Source organism: Loxodonta africana, chromosome 23 (assembly GCF_030014295.1).
Source record: "Loxodonta africana isolate mLoxAfr1 chromosome 23, mLoxAfr1.hap2, whole genome shotgun sequence".
In the NCBI taxonomy this organism is placed as follows: domain Eukaryota; kingdom Metazoa; phylum Chordata; class Mammalia; order Proboscidea; family Elephantidae; genus Loxodonta; species Loxodonta africana.
Window position 1 is genome coordinate 32115170 of NC_087364.1, and position 20091 is coordinate 32135260.

Genomic DNA, 20091 nt, shown 5'->3' on the forward strand with positions numbered 1-20091 from the left:
AACAGCCAGCATCATCCTAAATGGAAAGAGATGTGAAAGCATTTCCCTTGAGATCGGGAACCAGGAAAGGACGCCCTTTATCACCACCCTTATTCAACATTGTCCTGGAGGCCCTAACCAGAGCAATTAGGCTAGATAAACAAATAAAGGGCATCCAGATTGGCAAGGAAGAAGTCAAAGTATCTCTATTTGCAGATGACATGATCTTACACACGGAAAACCCTAGAGAATCCTCAAGAAAACTACTGAAATGAATAGGAGACTTCAGCAGAGTATCATGATACAAGATAAACATACAAAAATCAGTTGGATTCCTCTACACCAACAAAAAGAACATTGAAGAGGAAATCACCAAATCGATACGATTTACAGTAGCCCCCAAGAAGATAAAATACTTAAGAATAAATCTTACAAGAGATGTAAAACACTTATACAAAGAAAACTACAAAACACTTCTGCAAGAAAACAAAAGAGACCTATATAAGTGGAAAAACATACATTGCTCATGGATAGGAGGATTTAACATTATAAAAATGTCTATTCTACCAAAAGCCATCTATATATTTAATGCAATTCCAATCCAAATTCCAATGACATTTTTTAATGAGTTGGAGAAAAAAATCACCAACTTAATATGGAAGGGAAAGCGGCCCCGGATAAGTAAGGCATTACTGAAAAAGAAGAACAAAGTGGAAGGCCTCACTCTACCTGATTTTACAACCTGTTATACAACCACAGTAGTCAAAACATTCTGGTACTGTTACAACAACATATATATAGACCAATGGAACAGAATTGAGAATCAAGGCATAAATTCATCCACATAAGAGCAGTTGATATCTGACAAAAGCCCCAAAACAGTTAAATGGGGAAAACACAGTCTTTTTAACAAATGGTGCTGGCATAACTGGATATCCATCAGCAAAAAAATGAAACAAGACCCACACCTCACACCATGCACAAAAACTAACTCAAAATGGATCAAAGACCTAAATATAAAATCTAAAATGATAAAGATCATGGAAGAAAAAATAGGGACAATGCTAGGAGCCCTACTACATGGCATAAACTGTACACAGAAGTTTACTAACAATGCAGAAGAGAAACTAGATAACTGGGAGGTCCTAAAAATCAAACACCTATGCTCATCCAAAGACTTCACCAAAAGAGTAAAAAGATTACCTACAGATTGGGAAAAAGTTTTTAGCTATGACATTTCTGATCAGTGTCTGATTTCTAAAATCTGCATAATACTGCAAAAACTCAACTACAGAAAAACAAATAACCCAATTAAGAAATGGGCAAAAGATATGAACAGACACTTCATTACAGGAGACATTCAGGTAGCTAACAGATACGTGAGGAAATGCTCATGATCAACTTTCACCAAAGGGTTTTTTACTGTGACATATCAGAAAACAAAAGTGAGAAATTGTCTGCAAGCACTCAGGCTATAAATAGACCAAAATCCAAAGAAGTACAATCTATAAATGCTTTTTATACAATTTTGACGGGTACTGATTCATTATGAGTACGGGTCTCTCAACATGCCATTTACAATCATGGGAACACGTGTGTATAAGCAAATTAATTACGGACTATGATTGGTTAAAGACAAAGAACTATAATCATGATTGGGTGACCTTTTCTTGTTTTTCTTTTCTAACAATTTGGTCCCTTTGCTCAGGGGCCCTGGGTCTGTCATATGATGGTATATATATATATATATATATATATAATTTTTATTGTGCTTTAAGTGAAAGTTTACAAATCAAGTCAGTCTCTCATACAAAAACCCAAATATACATTGCTACATAGTCCCAATTACTCTCCCCCTAATGAGAGAGTCTGCACTCTACCTCCACTCTCTCTTTTCATGCCAATTTCACCAGCTTCTAACCCCCTCCACCCTCTCATCTCCCCTCCAGGCAAGAGATGCCAACATAGTCTCAAATGTCCACCTGATCCAAGAAGCTCACTCCTCACCAGCATCCCTCTCCAGTCCATTGTCCAGTCCAATCCATGTCTGAAGAGTTGGCTTCGGGAATGGTTCCTGTCCTGGGCCAACAGAAGGTCTGGGGGCCATGACCACTGGGGTCCTTCTAGTCTCAGTCAGACCATTAAGTCTGGTCTTATGAGAATTTGGGGTCTGCATCCCACTGCTCTTCTGCTCTCTCAGGGGTTCTCTGTTGTGTTCCCTGTCAGGGCAGTCATTGGTTGTAGTTGGGCACCATCTAGTTCTTCTGATCTCAGGATGATGTAGTTGCTGGTTCATGTGGCCCTTTCTGTCTCTTGGGCTCGTAGTTGCCTTGTGTCCTTGGTGTTCTTCATTCTCTTTGATCCAGGTGGGTTGAGACCAATTGATGCATCTTAGATGGCTGCTTACTAGCATTTAAGACCCCAGACTCCATTCTTCAAAGTGGGATGCAGAATGTTTTCTTAATAGATTTTATTATGCCAATTGACCTAGATGTCCCCTGAAACCATGGTCCCCAGACCCCTGTCCCTGCTACGCTGTCCTTCGAACCATTCAGTTTATTCAGGAAACTTCTTTGCTTTTGGTTTCATCCAATTGTGTTGACCTCCCCTGTATTGTGTGCTGTCTTTCCCTTCACCTAAAGTAGTTCTTATCTACTATCTAATTAGTGAATGACCCTCTCGCACCCTCCCTACCTCCCCCCTCTCATAACAACAAAAGAATGTGTTTTTCTCAGTTTAAACTGTTTCTCAAGATCTTATGATGTTGGTCTTATACAGTATTTGTCCTTTTGCAACTTACTAATTTCACTCAGCATAATGCCTTCCAGGTTCCTCCATGTTATGAAATGTTTCACAGATTCGTCACTGTTCTTTATCGATGCATAGTATTCCATTGTGTGAATACACTATAATTTATTTATCCATTTTCCATTGATGGACACCTTGGTTGCTTCTATCTTTTTGCTATTATAAACAGTGCTGCAATAAACATGGGCGTGCATATATCTGTTCATGTAAAGGCTCTTATTTCTCTAGGATATATTCCAAGGAGTGGGATTGATGGGTCTCGCAGTAGTTCTATTTCTAACTTTTTAAGGAACCTCCAAATCACTTTCCAAAGTGGTTGTACCATTTTACCTTCCCACTGGCAGTGTATAAGTGTTCCAGTCTCTCCACAGCCTCTCCAACATTTATTATTTTGCTTTTTTTTTTGGGTTAATGCCAGCCTTTTTTTTTTGTTGGAGTGAGATGAAATCTCATTGTAGTTTTGATCTGCATTATTCTAATGGCTATGATCGTGAACATTTCCTCATATATCTGTTAGCTACCTGAATGTCTTCTTTAGTGAAGTGTCTATTCATATCTTTTGCCCATTTTTTAATTGGTTTATTTGTCTTTTTGCAGTTGAGTTTTTGCAGTATCATGTAGATTTTAGAGATCAGGCACTGATCAGAAATGTCATAACTAAAAACTTTTTCCTAGTCTATAGGTAGTCTTTTTACTCGCTTGGTGAAGTCTTTGGATGAGCATAGGTGTTTGATTTTTAGGAGCTTGCAGTTATCTAGTTTTTCTTCTATATTTAAAATGTTTTGTATACTGTTTATGCCATGTATTGGGGTCCTAAAGTTGTCTCTTTTTTTTTTTCCGTCATCTTTATTGTTTTAGATTTTATATTTAGGTCTTTGATCCATTTTGAGTTAGTTTTTGTGCATGGAGTGAGGTATTGGTCTTGTTTCATTTTTTTGCTGATGGATATCCAGTTATGCCAGCACCATTTGTCTAAAAGACTGTCTTTTCCCCCATTTAACTGTTTTGTGGCCTTTGTCAAATATCAACTGCTCATATGGGGATGGATTTATGTCTGGGTTCTCAATTCTGTTCCATTGGTCCATGTATCTGTTGTTGTACCAGTACCAGGCTGTTTCGACTATTGTGGTGGTATAATAGGTTCTAAAATCAGGTGAAGTAAGGCCTCCCACTTTGTTCTTCTTTTTCAGTAATGCCTTCAATATCCGGGGCTTCATTGCCTTCCATATGAAGTTGGTGATTTGTTTCTCCATCTCCTTAAAGAATGTCTTTGGGATTTTGATCAGAATTGCATTAAATGTATAGATTGCTATTGGTAGGATAGACATTTTTATACTGTTAAGTCTTCCTAACCATGAGCAAGGTATGTTCTTCCGCTTACGTAAGTCTGTTTTGTTTTCTCGCAGAATTGTACTGTAGTTTTTTTTTTGTATAAGTCTTTTACATCTCTGGTAAGGTTTATTCCTAAGTATTTTATCTTCCTGGGTGCTACTGTAAATTGCATTGATTTGGTGATTTCCTCTTCGATGTTCTTTTTGTTGGTATGGAGGAATGCAACTGATTTTTGTATGTTTATCTTTATCCCGATATTCTTTCAGTAGTTTTTCTGAGGATTCCTTAGGGTTTTCTGTGTATAAGATCATGTCATCTGCAAATAAAGACACTTTTTCTTCTTTCTTGCCAATCTGGATGGCCTTTATTTCTTTATTTAGCCTAATTCCTCTGGCTAGGACTTCCAGCAAATGTTGAATAAGAGTGGTGATAAAGGGCATCTTTGTCTGGTTCCCGATCTCAGTGGGAATGCTTTCAGGCTCTCTGCATTTATGGTGATGTTGGCTGTTGGCTTTGTATAAATGCTCTTTTTTATGATGAGGAATTTTCCTTCTATTCCTATTTTGCTGAGAGTTTTTATCATGAATGAGTGTTGAACTTTGTCAAATGCCTTTTTTCCATCAATTGACAAAATCATGTGATTCTACAAAATCATGTGATTCTTGCCTTTTGTTTTATTTATGTGGTGGGTTACATTGTTTTTCTAATGTTGAACCATCCCTGCATACCTGGTAGAAATCCCACTTGGTCATGGTGAATTATTTTTTTGATATGTTGTTGAATTCTATTGGCTAGAATTTTGTGGAGAATTTTTGCATCTACATTCATGAGGAATATAGGTGTATAATTTTCTTTTCTTGTGGTGTCTTTACCTGGTTTTGGTATCAGGGATATGGTGGCTTCATAGAAGGAGTTTGGGAGTATTCCGTCCTTTTCTATGCTCTGAGATACCTGTGTAGTACTGGTATTAACTCTTCTCTGAAAGTTTGGTAGAACTCTGCAGTGAAGCCATTCGGACCAGGGCTTTTTTTTTTGTTATTGGGAGTTTTTTGATTACCTTTTCAATCTCTTCTTTTGTTATGGGTCTATTTAGTTGTTCTACCTCTGTTTGTGTTAGTTTAGGTAGGTAGTGTGTTTCTGGGAATTCATCCATTTCTTCTAGGTTTTTGAATTTGTTTGAGTATGGTTTTTCATAGTAATCTGATATGATTCTTTTAATTTCAGTTGGATCTTTTGTAATATCACCCATCTCATTTCTTATTCGGGTTATTTGCTTCCTCTCCTGTTTTTCTTTTGTCAATTTGGCCGGTGGCTTATCAATTCTGTTGGTTTTTTCAGAGAACCAGCTTTTGGTCTTGTTAATTCTTTCAATTGTTTTTCTGTTTTCTGTTTCATTTAGTTCAGCTCTAATTTTTATTATTTGTTTTCTTCTGGTGCCTGTGGGTTTCTTTTGTTGCTCTCTGTCTATTTGCTCAAGTTGCAGGGCTAATTCTTTGTTTTTTGCCCTTCTTTTTGATGTATGCATTTACTGATATAAATTGGTCTCTGAACACCACTTTTGCTGTGTCCCAAAGTTCTGATAGGAAGTGTTTTCATTCTCCATGGATTCTCTGAATTTCTTTATCCCATCTTTAATGCCTTCTGTAATCCAGTCTTTTTTAGTAGAGTATTGTTCAGTTTCCAAGTGTTTTATGTCTTTTCTCTGCTTTTCCTGTTATTGGTTTCCACTTTTATGGCCTTACGGTCAGAGAAGATGCTTTCTATTATTTCAATGTTTTGGATTCTTCTAAGTCTTGCTTTATGACCTAATATGTGGTCTATTCTAGAGGATGTTCCATGTGCACTAGAAAAGAAAGTATACTTGGTTGCTGTTGGGTGGAGTGGTCTGTTTATGTCTACGAGGTCAAGTTGGTTGATTGTGGTATTTAGATCTTCCGTGTCTTTATTGAACTTCTTTCTGGATATCCTGTCCTTCACCGAAAGTAGTGTGTTGAAGTGTCCTACTGTTATTGTGGAGCTGTCTGTCTCACTTTTCAATGCTGATAGAGTTTGTTTTATGTATCTTGCAGCCCTGTCATTGGGTGCATAAATATTTAATATGGTTATATCTTCTTGGTGTATTGTCCCTTTAATCATTATATAGTGTCCTTCCTTATCCTTTCTGATGGATTTAACTTTAAAGTCTACTTTGTCAGAAATTAATATTGCCACTCCTGCTCTTTTTTGATTGTTGTTTGCTTGATTTTTTTTTCCCAGCCTTTGAGTTTTATGATGGTTGTTTTTTATTTGTATTGTGGGCTATGTGTGATATTGAGTAGATCTTTAACTTCCTTCCTGGGATAAATTGTTATTTAGTTTTGGTGTGCACATCCATAGTCTACTGAACCAGTTACAGCACCTATCCTACTCCTTTAATGTAGTTTTTTATTGTTTGAAGTCCCATAGATTCTGAGAAGCAGGTTGGCCTTTTCTGGTTATGGCCTGTTGTGGTTAGGTTAACACTTTGTCAATCCCTCCTTTTGATCACTGATTACCGTAAGTACATCAATGATCACAAAATGATGCGTGGACTTTGCTGGAGCCTAGATGGTGGCTATGGCAGGCAGTTTTAACTCATAGTCTGGTTTTCACCAGATACCTTCTGGTTCTTCCCCAGAGTCATTAGGTGAGGGTTACAGCTCTATCAATTGTATTGCAGAAGTAGGCAGAATCAATATACATTATTAGTTTTGAAGTTGGACATGCTCTAGGGTGCTGGAATTTATTAATTCCAGCAACCACACATTGAAACAAAATATAGATTAAGCCAATTAATATTATTATCATTAAAACACCTTACAGGAATGAGCAAGCCCAAGATCCTGTCCCTTGGGGTAGCCTTCCAAATATATCTGGGGTTTGTAAAGAAAGAATATAGTGCAATCAATCAGCCTGCTGTCTAATTTTATAGATATTTTGTTGTACAGTTCCAGAAGTATTTATCCAAGAACAATAGGATGTATTGGTTACTGCACGTATCTCACTTTGTTGTGCCAATAAGAAGTCTAATGCAATATAATTGCCCAAGACCACCTTTACGAGAGAAGGTAATGATTTTTGTTGAGCTGACATTTCATCAGCAACATTATCGGCTATTTGTGCTATCGTGGTAGGCAGGTTTTGTAAAGATTTTTCTAAATCTACTATGTCATACGAGGGAACTAATGCCCTTAAAAACAACCAAATCCACCCTGGCTGTTCTGCTACAAAATTTTCAAATGTTTCTCTTTTGGTTATTGAAATTAGCTTGATATTGCTTATCCAATATTGACTAGTGTTTTTGGAATAAATGTCAAAGGGGGCACCCACTGATCCTAAGGTACATTGCCTTTGCATTCTCTATCCATCTACATATAGAATAGCCCATGCACAAGGACTGTCCCTAGGAAAGTGGTTATTCAAACCACTGTAATTAAATCCCACACATAGGAAGATATAACCATAAGGGGCACAAATGACAGTATTGGTATAAGGCTCAGAAATAGAAAAATTAACCATGTCTCAACTAAGCTGTTACTACATATGTGAAGTCTTCCGAACCTAAGTTCTAACTTAATAAAATTATCAGAACAGGGATTGTTATAAATGGGATTATCGTATTTGTCATATTTAGGATATGATTCATTAAAGGTTTTTAAACAATTCTGATATTGATGATCGTAATACCTAGGTGATTCAGGATAGTATTCAATAAAATACAGTCCTAATTATCCTTTCTGTACACTAGAAACTTGGGGGTTAACTGCATTTGCTCCTTTATAATCTATAACTCAGTGTTCTATACCTGTGAGGTTGTAATAAGGCATACTTGGATGAGATGGCATGTTAGGGGGATGTCACAATTTAACCCTTATTGATCATTTAGGACAGAGCTAGAATTTGTTGCTGGTGAAAGGATAATATGATAGGCTAATAGTGGGGAAGCTAAAGGATCTGAATTGTCTTGTACAGATTTAAGAATATGATGACATATCCAACAATTAGTTAAATCCACTGCACCAGCAACTGATTGAGCTAATTTTACAAATGCATTTTCTTCGCAGCCTAAAGTTAAGATGCATATGGAGAAGATCAAAGATATCTTAATTAAACCCATAATAATACTGATTAATAACAGACAATAGATAAAATATAGCAAATATCAGGATTATTGCTGTGATTAAACAGACTAAACCACAAACTTCAACCTATTTTCAATATACAATGATTGCAACAGAAAATAAAATAAGTTAGTATAAGTTATTTTATCCCATCCACAATCCAGTTTGCTGGTTTATCTGATGTCCTTCAGCTTTCCATTGATCTTGTTTGGAGGAAGGGGCAACTTTTTAATGTAATGATGGGCTGTGCCAAATTTCTTCCCTCTATCTCTGGATCCACAGTCTGAGGCTCAGGTAAGGGGGTATTTTGTCCATTATAACAAATCTGGCATTGGTCCCATCCAAAAAAAAAAATGTATATGAGGGGTAATATCTTTTATTTTCAGTTCCTCTAACCATTCGCATTAGTCAAAATTCTGACACTAGTCCACCTCCTACCTCATATAGATAACGGACTGCTGCCTTAAAATTTTCCCAGAGGAATCCAGCACAACTTGTACAAGGCAAGGTCATGGAAGCTCCATAGATACATCCAAACTCCCTGAGGGACCAAATTGCTGGGCTGAGGACTGTGGGGACTGTGGTCTCAGGGAACATCTAGCTCAACTGGCATAACATAGTTTATAAAGAAAATGTTCTACATTCTACTGTGATGAGTAGCGTCTGGGGTCTTAAAAGCCTGTGAGCAGCCATCTAGGATATTCCACTGGTCTCACCCCTTCAGGAGCAAGGAATAATGAAGAAAAGTAAAGACACAAGGAAAAGATTAGTCCAAGGGACTAATAAACCATATCTACCATTTTTTTTTTTTACCATGCCTCCACCAGACTGAGTCCAGCACAACTAGATGGTGCCTGGCTACCACCATTGACTGCTCTGACAAGGATCACAATAGAGGGTCAAAGACAGCTGGAGAAAAATGCAGAAGAAAATTCTAACTCAAAAAGAAAGACCACACTTGCTGGCCTGACAAAGACTGAAGAAACTCTGAGAGTATGGTCCCCGAACACCCAATCAGCTCAGTAATGAAGTCACTCCTGAGGCTCGCCCTTCAGCCAAAGATTGGACAGGCCCATACAACAAAATGAGACCAAAGGGGCACATCAGCCCTGTGGCAAGGACTAGAAGGCAGGAGAAGACAAGAAGTCTGGTAATAGGGAACCTAAGGTTGAGAAGGGAGAGTGTTGACATGTTGTGGGGTTAACCAACGTCATAAAACAATATGTGTACTAACTGTTTAATGAGAAACTAGTTTGTTCTGTAAACCTTCACCTAAAGTACAATAAATAAATTAAAATTTTCCCCAGAAACTTTGATCTAAAAAGGCAATAAGATCTTCCTCCCATATAGATTTATTTCAGATAGAGAAGTTAATAATCATGTAAGGTAGAGACCTTGAGATATTACTGGTCTGTTTCCAGGCTTAATCCATATTTGGGTGGTGGAGTCTTGATAATACTCTCTTGAGACCCAACTAAGTACCTCTTCTGGAGCTAACTGCTGATGTTGTTTTACTCTTTGAAAACTTGGGTAAGTTACGAATGGTGATTGGGGGTTAACAAGAGGAGGGAGAACACCTCTAATTCTTCTATCTTAAATTTTTGGGGAATCTGTGTTAATTCCCTTAAAATAATCTGAGCTCCTATTTTACTCAGTTGTTGAGACTAAATATTCCTGAATGGGGTTCTGAGCAGCCAGTTTAACAGCTTTATCAACCAACCTATTTTCTTTTACTTCCTCTGTTTGGTAGCCCCATTTGGGATGATAAGCTTATAATTTTATTACTACTATTTCAGGAGACAATAAGAGAGCTTCCAGCAAATCAGCCACTAAAATACCATTCTTTATGGGTTGTCCCAAAGAAGTTAAAAATCCCCCGTTTTCATAGCATTCCAAAAAAAAAAAAATATTCCGTACACATAATGAAAGTGCGTATATTGACTGACTGGCCTTGTGCCAACTTATATGTTCTTGTTAAGACTATAAGCTTGGCTTGTTGGGCCAAGGTTACCTCAGGCAAGGGTCTGCTTTCCAATACCTCTACTGCATTAGTGATGAGGTATCCTTCGTGATGCTTAGAACTAGAAGCTTCAGATTTATGTAGGCACCATCTACAAACAGCACAAGTGAAGTGTTGGAGAGTGGAGTTTCTTGCAGATCTGTTCTTGGAGATAAAAGCTGATCTGTTAAATTAAAACAGTCATGATCAATGTCGTTATCACTGGGATAAAGAATGAGGATAACTGAATTTAAAGCCCCTGCGGTGTGTAATCTAACATTGGGGGCAACTAGAAGAAGAGTTTCATGTAAAGTTAGTCAGTTAGCAGAAAGTTGTTGGGTTAGAGTAGAATTTAAGATGGCAGAAACTACATATGGAGAATATATCTCTAGGTTATTTCCCAATACTATATCAGCTGTTGTTTCTACTAATTTGGCACTGGCTGCAACTGTTCAAAGACATGGAGGATAAGCTCTGGCTACTGGATCTAGTTGTATAGTACCCTAAAGGACTCTATCTATCCCCATGCTTTTGAGTTAAGACTCCTAAGGCATTCCCTTGTCTTTCAGAAAGGAAAAGAGAGAAATCTGAAAAATAGGGAATCCAGGAGCTGGAGTGTGACTTAGAGATACTTTTAATTTAATTATGGCTTGCACAGCTTCCACAGACAGCACAAAATGTTCAGAGATATTACTCTTAAGATATACATAAAGAGGTTGTGCTAACAAAGAGAAATTTGGAATCCAAGCTCTACACTATCCACACAATCATAAAAATCCCCTTAACTCTGTCTTTGTTATAGGTATGGGGTAAGAAAAGATAGTTTGTTTTCATCTTGGGTAAATTGAGATTCCTTTTGCTGAGATTAAAGGACCAATTTATTTACTTACGGAAGGGCAAACTGTAATTTTTCCCTGGACACCTTATGCCCTCTAACAGCCAGATGATGTATAATAGAAGAATATCTTGTATATTTGCATGCTTGGTGTTAGAATAGGCTAAGAGATCATCAACATACTAGAGTAACATGGATTTGTGTTCAAACTGTAAAGGTAACAAGACAGCATGTGAAATCTGGGGAAAGTAAGTGGGGATCTCAGTGAATCCTTGGGACACGATGGTCCGAGAATATTGGTGATTATCCCATGTAAAAGCAAACAAAAATTAGCTGTCTGGATGAACCAGAACACTGAAAAAACACTACAGAGGGTAATGACTGTAAACCATGTGGTGTCTGGTGGAATTTGGGCTAATAGCAAATACAGATTTGGAAAAACAGAGGTTAAAGGGATAAAAATGTGGTTACTAGCTCTAAGATCTTGCACAAATCACCAACGGTGGGTATTAGATTTTCTGACAGGAAACACTGGGGTATTACAAGGGTTAGTACATGGAACAATTAATCCCTTTTCTAAAAAACCTTGAATAGCAGGTTTCAATCCTTCCTTTGTGTTAGATTTTAAAGGATATTGAGCTACCTTGGGCAAGGACTTAGTGGAGGCTATTTGGACTTTAATAGGTTTAGCTGATAGAATGTGGCTGATATCAGTTGCCAAGGAAGCCCATAATTGTGACAGTATTTGATTAAGAATTTGAGTCTTTTTTTCTAAGGGCAGGGTGTCCTCATCCTCAGATACCAAAAGACCTTGTAATATACAAAATATTTCTGCTATCTAAGGCATCTTGTTCTTATCTTCATTTTCAACATCAGGGAAATTGACTAATGTATACCTTGTGTCTGTAAACTGAATATGGCATTTCTGTTGGAAAAGAAAGCACACTCTAACGAATTTACAGGAATACTATAGCTTAGTAAAAATGGGTGGAAGTCTTCTATTGACCCTAAATAAACTGGTATGGGTAAAGAATGGGTTAAAATTTGTTTCTCATTGGAATCCCCTATGACACTAGAAGTCTGGGTACTCTGGGGAAGAGGCTTTTGCAGACTTGTAGAGTTGATTGTCAGTGGTGTCATACTCATGTTCACAAGGAAGGTATAAGGCTCCCCATTTCCTTGGAGTGCTGTTTCTCCCAGTTGGGACAAGTGGGCTGCTGCCAAAGCCTCTAAAATCTCTCCGCAGTATTGTCACATTGATTTTTCTAAATGTGGCACTGAAGGAGTCACCTTTTGTTTATTCTTAAGCTTAAAACAATCCATTTTAAAGTGATCAGGTTTCTTGCAATATTTACAGGCCATAGGAGCAGTATTATATGTGGGAGAATTCCTCTCCTTTGGCTTTGTTCCCATAGGTTTCTATAATTGCTGCAATTGGAGACCCATTATTATTTTTTTTCTCAGCCCCTTTCTTTTGCTGTTCCAGAGTTTAGTTTAATTTATAGCCTAAAGTAGGAGGTGTTCTTACTTTCTCAATTCAGCTGTGACTTTTTACCATTTGGGCTAATTCAGTATTGAGTTCTCCTACAAACAGTGAATTAAAGGTGGCTTAGCCCTTTCATTAGTAATTTTTAACCCTGAATGTTCTATAAACATTTTAGTTAACCTGTATCTGTAATTATAGACAGATTCATCTTTTTCTTGATTGCAAGCTTGTAATTTTGCCCAGTTGATTTTTGGGGGGAACATACAGAGAGAGAGAGAGAGAGAGATTTATATCAAGGAAATAGCTCATGTGGCTGTAAAGGATGGAATGTCCCAAGTCCGTGGGTCAGAACAGAGGCTTCTCCAGAATCATGCAGCTGCAGGAGCTGGCGAACCCAAGATCAGCAGGTCAGAGAACTGGGCTCTTGCTCACAGGCTGTGAAGATTGAGGAATCCCAATGTTGGAAGGCAAGACCACAGATAAGATGCTGGTTTAAGTCCCAAGAACCAGAGGCCAGAAAAGTAAGAGCCAGCTCCCAGATCCAGTGCAAGGAAAAAGTCCAAAAGCCTTGCCAGAATGTTGTCTTCTATGTGATGCAGGTCACACACCCAAGAAACTCCCTTTCAACTGATTGGCTACACACAGCAGATCGCACCATAGATTCCACTACATCCTATGACTGCCAAACCACTGAGAATAAAGTCCCAACCAAGTTGACACATAACCTTAACCATCACAGTCCACTCCTTGTCAACTTTGGCACCTGTACACATCTCCTTAAACCATACATAATGCCTGAATAAAGACAATTATAAAGTCATAAATACGCCTAACATGATACAATGAACACACATACAACTGAAAATGCACTAGCCCTGTTTACATCTTATACTTTGTCAATGAAGAAAACAAAAATATTTGACACACACATACAAAGCAGAAATACTCAGAACAATCACAGTCCTCATTTATGCAACTGGTCATGTGGCAGTAACTGGTATTTAGAACTACTTTCTTCCACCACCCATTACTTATTCCATTTGCCCTCAGCAAGCACCTCAGATGGTTGTAGTTCTTTGCTTGGTGGGGTGACCCAAACCTTCCCTGAAAGGTCTGGGCCATTGGTAGTCGTGTTTGAATTGGTTTGCTGTAGTTTTCCATTGACTTTAAACACAGGGCATGAGAGCCCTAAAGAATCTTCTTCACTGCAGACACACTCTTCCTTTCCTCCATTATGTAATATCAGTCTGATTTCCTCTTGGTAATCAGGATCAATCACACCAGCAAGTATGGTAACTCCTTTCTTTGCCTGTTGATACAGAGGCATAAGGAACCTGAAGTGGCCAGGTGACATCCTTAGCTTCTAGTTCAGTGAAATCAGTGATGTCTCTCCAGGTGGGAGCGTTCCTTCCTTTGGAACTAAGACCTCTAGACTTGCAGAGCATAAGGTCGCAGGGATAGGAAGCAAAAATCTTGGAGTGAGTCAGTAGGGGAAATAGTGTGTGGTACCGTTCCTATTTTCACCCCTTGATTCCTGGACCCATGAATCCTGGCTATGGGAGAAACAGCACCATATATTGGGCCTGGTTTACAGTATATACAGCCTCCTGGAGAACATTGCCCCACCTCTGCAAGGTATTGCCAGCTAGCTGGCACTGTAATTGTGTCTTTTTAAGTCCATTCCTTTATTCTGCCACACCAGCTGCTTTGGGATGCTGGGGAACATGGTAAGACCAGTGAATTCCAGGACAATGTGTCCATTGCTGTACTTCATTTGCTGTGAAGTTAGTACCTTGATCCGAGGCAATACTGTGTGGGATACTGTCACAGATTGAATTATGTCCCCCCAAAACTGTGTATCTATTTGGCTGGGCCATGATTCCTGGTATCGCGTGATTTTCTTATATATTGTAAATCCTGCCTCTATGACGTTAATGAGGGAGGATGGTTGGCAGTTGTGTTAGTGAGCCAGGACTCAATCTACAAGATTGGATTGCTTCTTGAGGCAATCTCTTGAGATACAAAAGAAAGAAGGAAGCAGAGAGATAAGGCGTCTTCATACTACCAAGAAAGCAGTGCCAGAAGTAGAGTGTGTCCTTTTGACTCATGGTCCCTGAGCAGAGAAGCCTCTAGTCTGGGGGGAGAGTGATGAGAAAGGCAACAGAGAGAGAAAGCCTCTCCCTGGAGTTGAGTCCCTGAATTTGGACTTTTAACCTACTTTACTGTGAGAAAATAAACTCTTTGTTAAAGCCACCCCCTTGTGGTATTTCTGTTACAGCAGCACTGGATGATTAAGACAGATACAATGACAGTGGATAAGACATTCTGACAGTCCACAGATGGTTGTTTTGGTAGAAGCATTGCATGCAGAGAAGGCAAGTCCATATCCCAAGTAAGTGTCTATTACAATTAGAACAAAATGCTGCCCTTTCTATGATGGAAGTAGTCCAAAGTAATCACCTGGCTACCAGTTTGCTGTCTGATCACCTTGAAGGATGGTGCCATATCAGGGACTCACTGTTGATCTCTGCTTATGGCAGATTGGGTAGTTAGCAGTGGCTGTAGACAATTTGGGCTTGGTGAGCAGGAAGTCCATGGTGCTGAGCCCATGGATAACCTCAGTCCCTGACACCATTGCCACTTTTTTAATGAGCCCACTGAGCAATGGCAGAAGTAGCTGAGGAAAGAGGATAACTGGTTTCCACAGAATGTGTAACAACCCACTTGATTGTTAAATTCCTTCTCTGCTAAGGTCACACTTTGGTGAGCATTCATATAGGACACAAGTATATTCGCTTCTTTGGCCCATTCGGAGAGTCCTATCCACATAACTCTTCCCCATAAACCATTGTCTGCAATTTTCCAACCATGTTCCTTCCAAGTCCCTAACCATCCAGCCAAACCACTGGCCATAGAACATGAATCAGTATACAAATGCACATCTGGCCTTTTCTCCTTCCAAACAAACTGAACAACCAGGTACACTCCTTGGGTTTCTGCCAACTGGGAGAATTTCCTTTCACCACTATATTTCAGGATGGTTCCAGAAAGGGGCTGTAGTGCTGATGCCATTTGCTTTTGAGTGGTGCCTGCATATCGCTCAGAACCGTCTCTAAACCAGGCATGAGTTTCTCTTCCTGAGTCAACCGATCACAAGGAACACCCTACAAGGCCATAGGTGCAGACTGAGAGGTGAAAGGTAATGTGACAGGAGTGGAGACCATGGGCATTTGGGCCACTTCCTCATGCAAATTACTTGTATGTCCAGGTCCTGCTTTGCCTGATCTTGTATATACTACTTGCATTTAATGATTGTTGCTGTGAGCACCCAGTTTTATGACTCTTTGGGTCAGACAACACCTAGTTCATGATAGACAGCTCAGGGCACATGGTGACTTGGCCCCATAGTTAAGCATTCAGTCTCTACTAAGGCCCAGTAACAAGCCAAAAGCTGTTTCTCAAAAGGAGAGTAGTTATCTGAAGAGGATGGTGGGTCTTTTCTCCAAAATCCTAAGGATCTGTATTGTGATTCATCAATAGAGGCCTGCCAAGGACTCCAACCATTATCTGTATCTGGTACTGACAATTCAAGCACCATCAGATCAGCTGGATCATATGGCCCAAGTGAAAAAGTAGCTTGCATGGCAGACTGAATCTGCTGTAGAACCTTCTCTTGTTCTGGGCCCCATGCAAAATTTGCAGGTTTTCAAGTCACTTGCTGAATAGGCTGGAGTAGCCCACCCAAAAGAGGAATATGTTGCTCCAAAATCCTAAGAGACCCACTAGGCATTATTCCTTCTTTTTAGTTGTAGGAGGAGCCATATGCAATTACTTATTCACTTTGGAAGGACTATCTCAACATGCCCCACACCATTGGACCTGTAGAATCTTCACTTATGTGGAAGGTGCCTGAATTTTTGTGGGATTAGTTTCCCACCATTTAGCACTCAAATGCTTTACCGATAAGTCCAGAGTTATTGACACTTCTGTACTCTGTCCAATCAGCATAATGTCATCAATGTAATGGATCAATGTGATGTCTTGTGGAAGGGAAAAGTGATCAAGGTCACTGCAAGCTAAATTATGAAATAGCATTGGAGAGTTAATATATTCATGAGGTAGGACAGTAAGGGTGCATCGCTAGCCTTGCCAGTGGAAGGCAAACTACTTCTGGTGGTCCTTCAAAACGTGTGTGGAGAAAAAGGCATTAGCCAGATCAACAGCTGAATACCAGGTAGCAGGAGATGTATTAATTTGCTCAAGCAATGAAACCACATCGGGAACAGCAGTTACAATTGAGGTCACCACCTGGCTAAGTTTTTGATAATCCATTGTAATTCTCCAAGATCCAACTGTTTTTCGCAGAGGCCATATGGGCAAGTTAAAGGGGATATGGTCAGAATCACTACCCCTGCCTCCTTCAAATCCTTGATGTGGCAGAAATCACTGCAATCTCTCCAGGAATGCAGTATTGCTTTTGGTTTACTATTTTCCTACATAGGGGCAGTTCTAATGGTTTCCACTTGGCTTTTCCTACCATAATATCCTTACTGCATTTGTCAGGGATCCAATGTGGATACGGGTTCTGCCAGTTGCTGAGTATACCTATTTCAATTATGCATTCTGGAACTGGGGAAATCACTAAAGGATGGGTTCTGAGACTCACTGGACCTACTGTAAGATGGTCATGAACAAAGACTCCATTAATAACCTGACCTCCATATGCCACCACTCTGACTGGTGGGCCACAGCGATGTTTTGGGTCTCCTGGAAATAGTGTCAGTCCAGAGCCAGTATCCAGTAATCCCCAAAAAGTCTGATTATTTCCTTTCCCCCAATGAACAGTCACTCTTTTTTAAGGCTATAGATCCCTTTGGTACAGACTGGGAGAAAGATTAACAGTATAAAATTTTGACAACATATTGGAGTACTTCCTCAAGGGGACACAGCCTCCCCTTCATTCAAGGGGTTGTGAGTTTGTAAACGCACTCAAGTCTGGGGATTGATTGATGGGCCATGACTCTGTATATGGCAATTAGAGTTAGACTGTTGTTCATTTTACCTAGAATTCATCCACTTGTACAGATCAGGTAAATATTATAGTAGATTTCCTATTTCACTCCTAGGGACACCATAACTAAGCAGCCAATGCCATAAGTCCATACAAGTCAAACTATTCTAATTACTGCTTTGACTCTACTGTCTATTACTGTAACCACACTAATCTCATCTTTGTTGATTGAGTGCTGCCACTTGGACCCTATTATCACAGGGCCCAATCAGCCCCTTTGTTGTTAGGTGTCTTAATTTATTTAGGGCACTTCCCACTGTCAAATCAGACTTACATAAAATAGGAAACACAGCATTCTTCAAGGATGTTGGAGCTCCCTTAACAAATTTGTTCCTACAGTTGTGGTAAAAGGCATGTCGTCTGGGCATTCCATGTGTGGGTCTGTGGGCCTAACCTGATGAATCCACTCTAGTATGCCAATTTCCCTAATCCTTTGCATACCTTCTTCTCCAGTATACATATACAAGGCAGGTCTGGTACTTCAACTTGATTTAATGTAGGCCACCACATAATCCATGCTTCAGGAACCCAACCAAGGAAACTACTAGATTCTTTCCTAACTTCTCAAGCTGAGATATGGAGTGAAGAATCTGTGCTTAGTGGGCCCATATCAATAAACTCACACTGATCCATCTTTATGTTCCTTCACTATTATCCCACACCCTTAATAGCCATTCCCACACATAGTCTCCAGGTTTCTATTTGTACATATTAGAACAGTCAAGTAGCTCTTTTGAAGTGCAGCTTACCTCCTCCTGGGTCACACTTTGTACTCCACCTTTTGGGACTAGATGGGATTTAAGTCTAGTTAATTGGTAGTGTGGAAGTATTTTGAGAACATTCAGCATTGTCTTGTAAATCATCTGTCTCAGGTGATGCCCCAGGCAATTTCTCAGACTAGAGCTCTGCCTTAGGCTGGGTTCTCTAGACAAGCAAAACCAGTAAAGCATATGAATATATACAGAGACTTATATCAAGGAAACAGCTCACTCGGTTGTAGGGGTTGGAATGTCCCAAGTCCTTGGATCAGGATAGAGGCCTTTCCCAATTCACGGTGCTGCAGAATCTGGTGAACCCAAGATCAGCAGGTCAGACAGCAGGGCTATTGCTCACAGGTTGTGAAGGTTGAGGAATCCCCAAGGTCAGTAGGCAAGACTGCAAGGTTTCTCCTGACTCACGTGGCTGCAGGGGCTGGTGAACCCAAGACTGGCAGGTCTGGAAGCAGAACTCTTGCTCACAGGCTGTGAAGATAGATGAATCCCAAGATGGACAGATAAGCTGCTAGCTCAAGTCCCAAGAACTGGAGGTCAAACAAGAGACAGCTGCTGTATCCAGAACAAACCAATGCCTTTGGCAAGGCCAGCAGGAAGGAAATAGGCAGCAGAAGGCAGAGATGAAGGATGAGGGGGCAGTAAGCCAACACGATTGGCACCCCCACCAGTACCACTCAGCAGATTCCATCGTGGGGGTGATCACATATCAGGTTTCAACACAGAAGTGATCACAACATTATATAACAGCCAAAACACGGAGAATCATGGTCCAGCCAAGTTGACACACAATCTTAACCACCACAGTTCATCCCTTGTCAACCTGGGGTCTGTGTACACTTCTCCCCAATCCAAACATAATCTCTGAACAAATGCAATTACAAAGTTGTACTTGAGCCTAACATGATACAACTAACACACTTACAACCAAAAACGCACTAGCCCTGTTTACATTCTACGTTTTAAGTGAAGAAAAAAAAAATATCTGATGCACACATACAAAACAGAAACACTCAGAACAATTACAGTCCTGCTTTCTGCAAATAGTCATGTGGCCGTAACTGGTATTTAGAACTACCTTCTTCCACCACCCATTCCATATTCCCTTGCCCTCAGCAAGCACCTCAGCTGGTCATGGTTCTTTACCTGGTGGGGTGATGCAAGCCTTCATTCCTGAAGGGTCTGGGCCATTAGTAGTCATGTTGGAATTGGGTTGCTGTAGTTTTCCATTGACTTTAATCACAGGACATGGTAGTACTAAGAGACGCCCTACAGAATCTCCTGCATTCCAGATATACTATTCTTTACCTCTGTTATGTAATATCAATCCATCTTCCTCTAGGTAATGTGTATGAATCACACCAGTCAGTATGGTAACTCCCTTCTTTGCCTGTTGATCCAGAGGCAGAGAAAGCCTAAAATAGCCAGGTGGCATTTTTAGCTTCCAGTTCAGTGGAATCAGTGATGTCTTCAGATGGGAGCTTTCCTCCCTCTGGAACCAAGACATCTAGACCTGAATAGCATAAAGTCGAGGGGACAGGAAGCAAAAATCTTGCAAATGGGTCACAAGGGGTAATAGTAAGTGGTGCCACTCCTATTTCCACCCCTTGATTCCTGGACCCATGAATCCTGGCTATGGGAGAAACAGCACCATATATTGAACCTGGTTTAG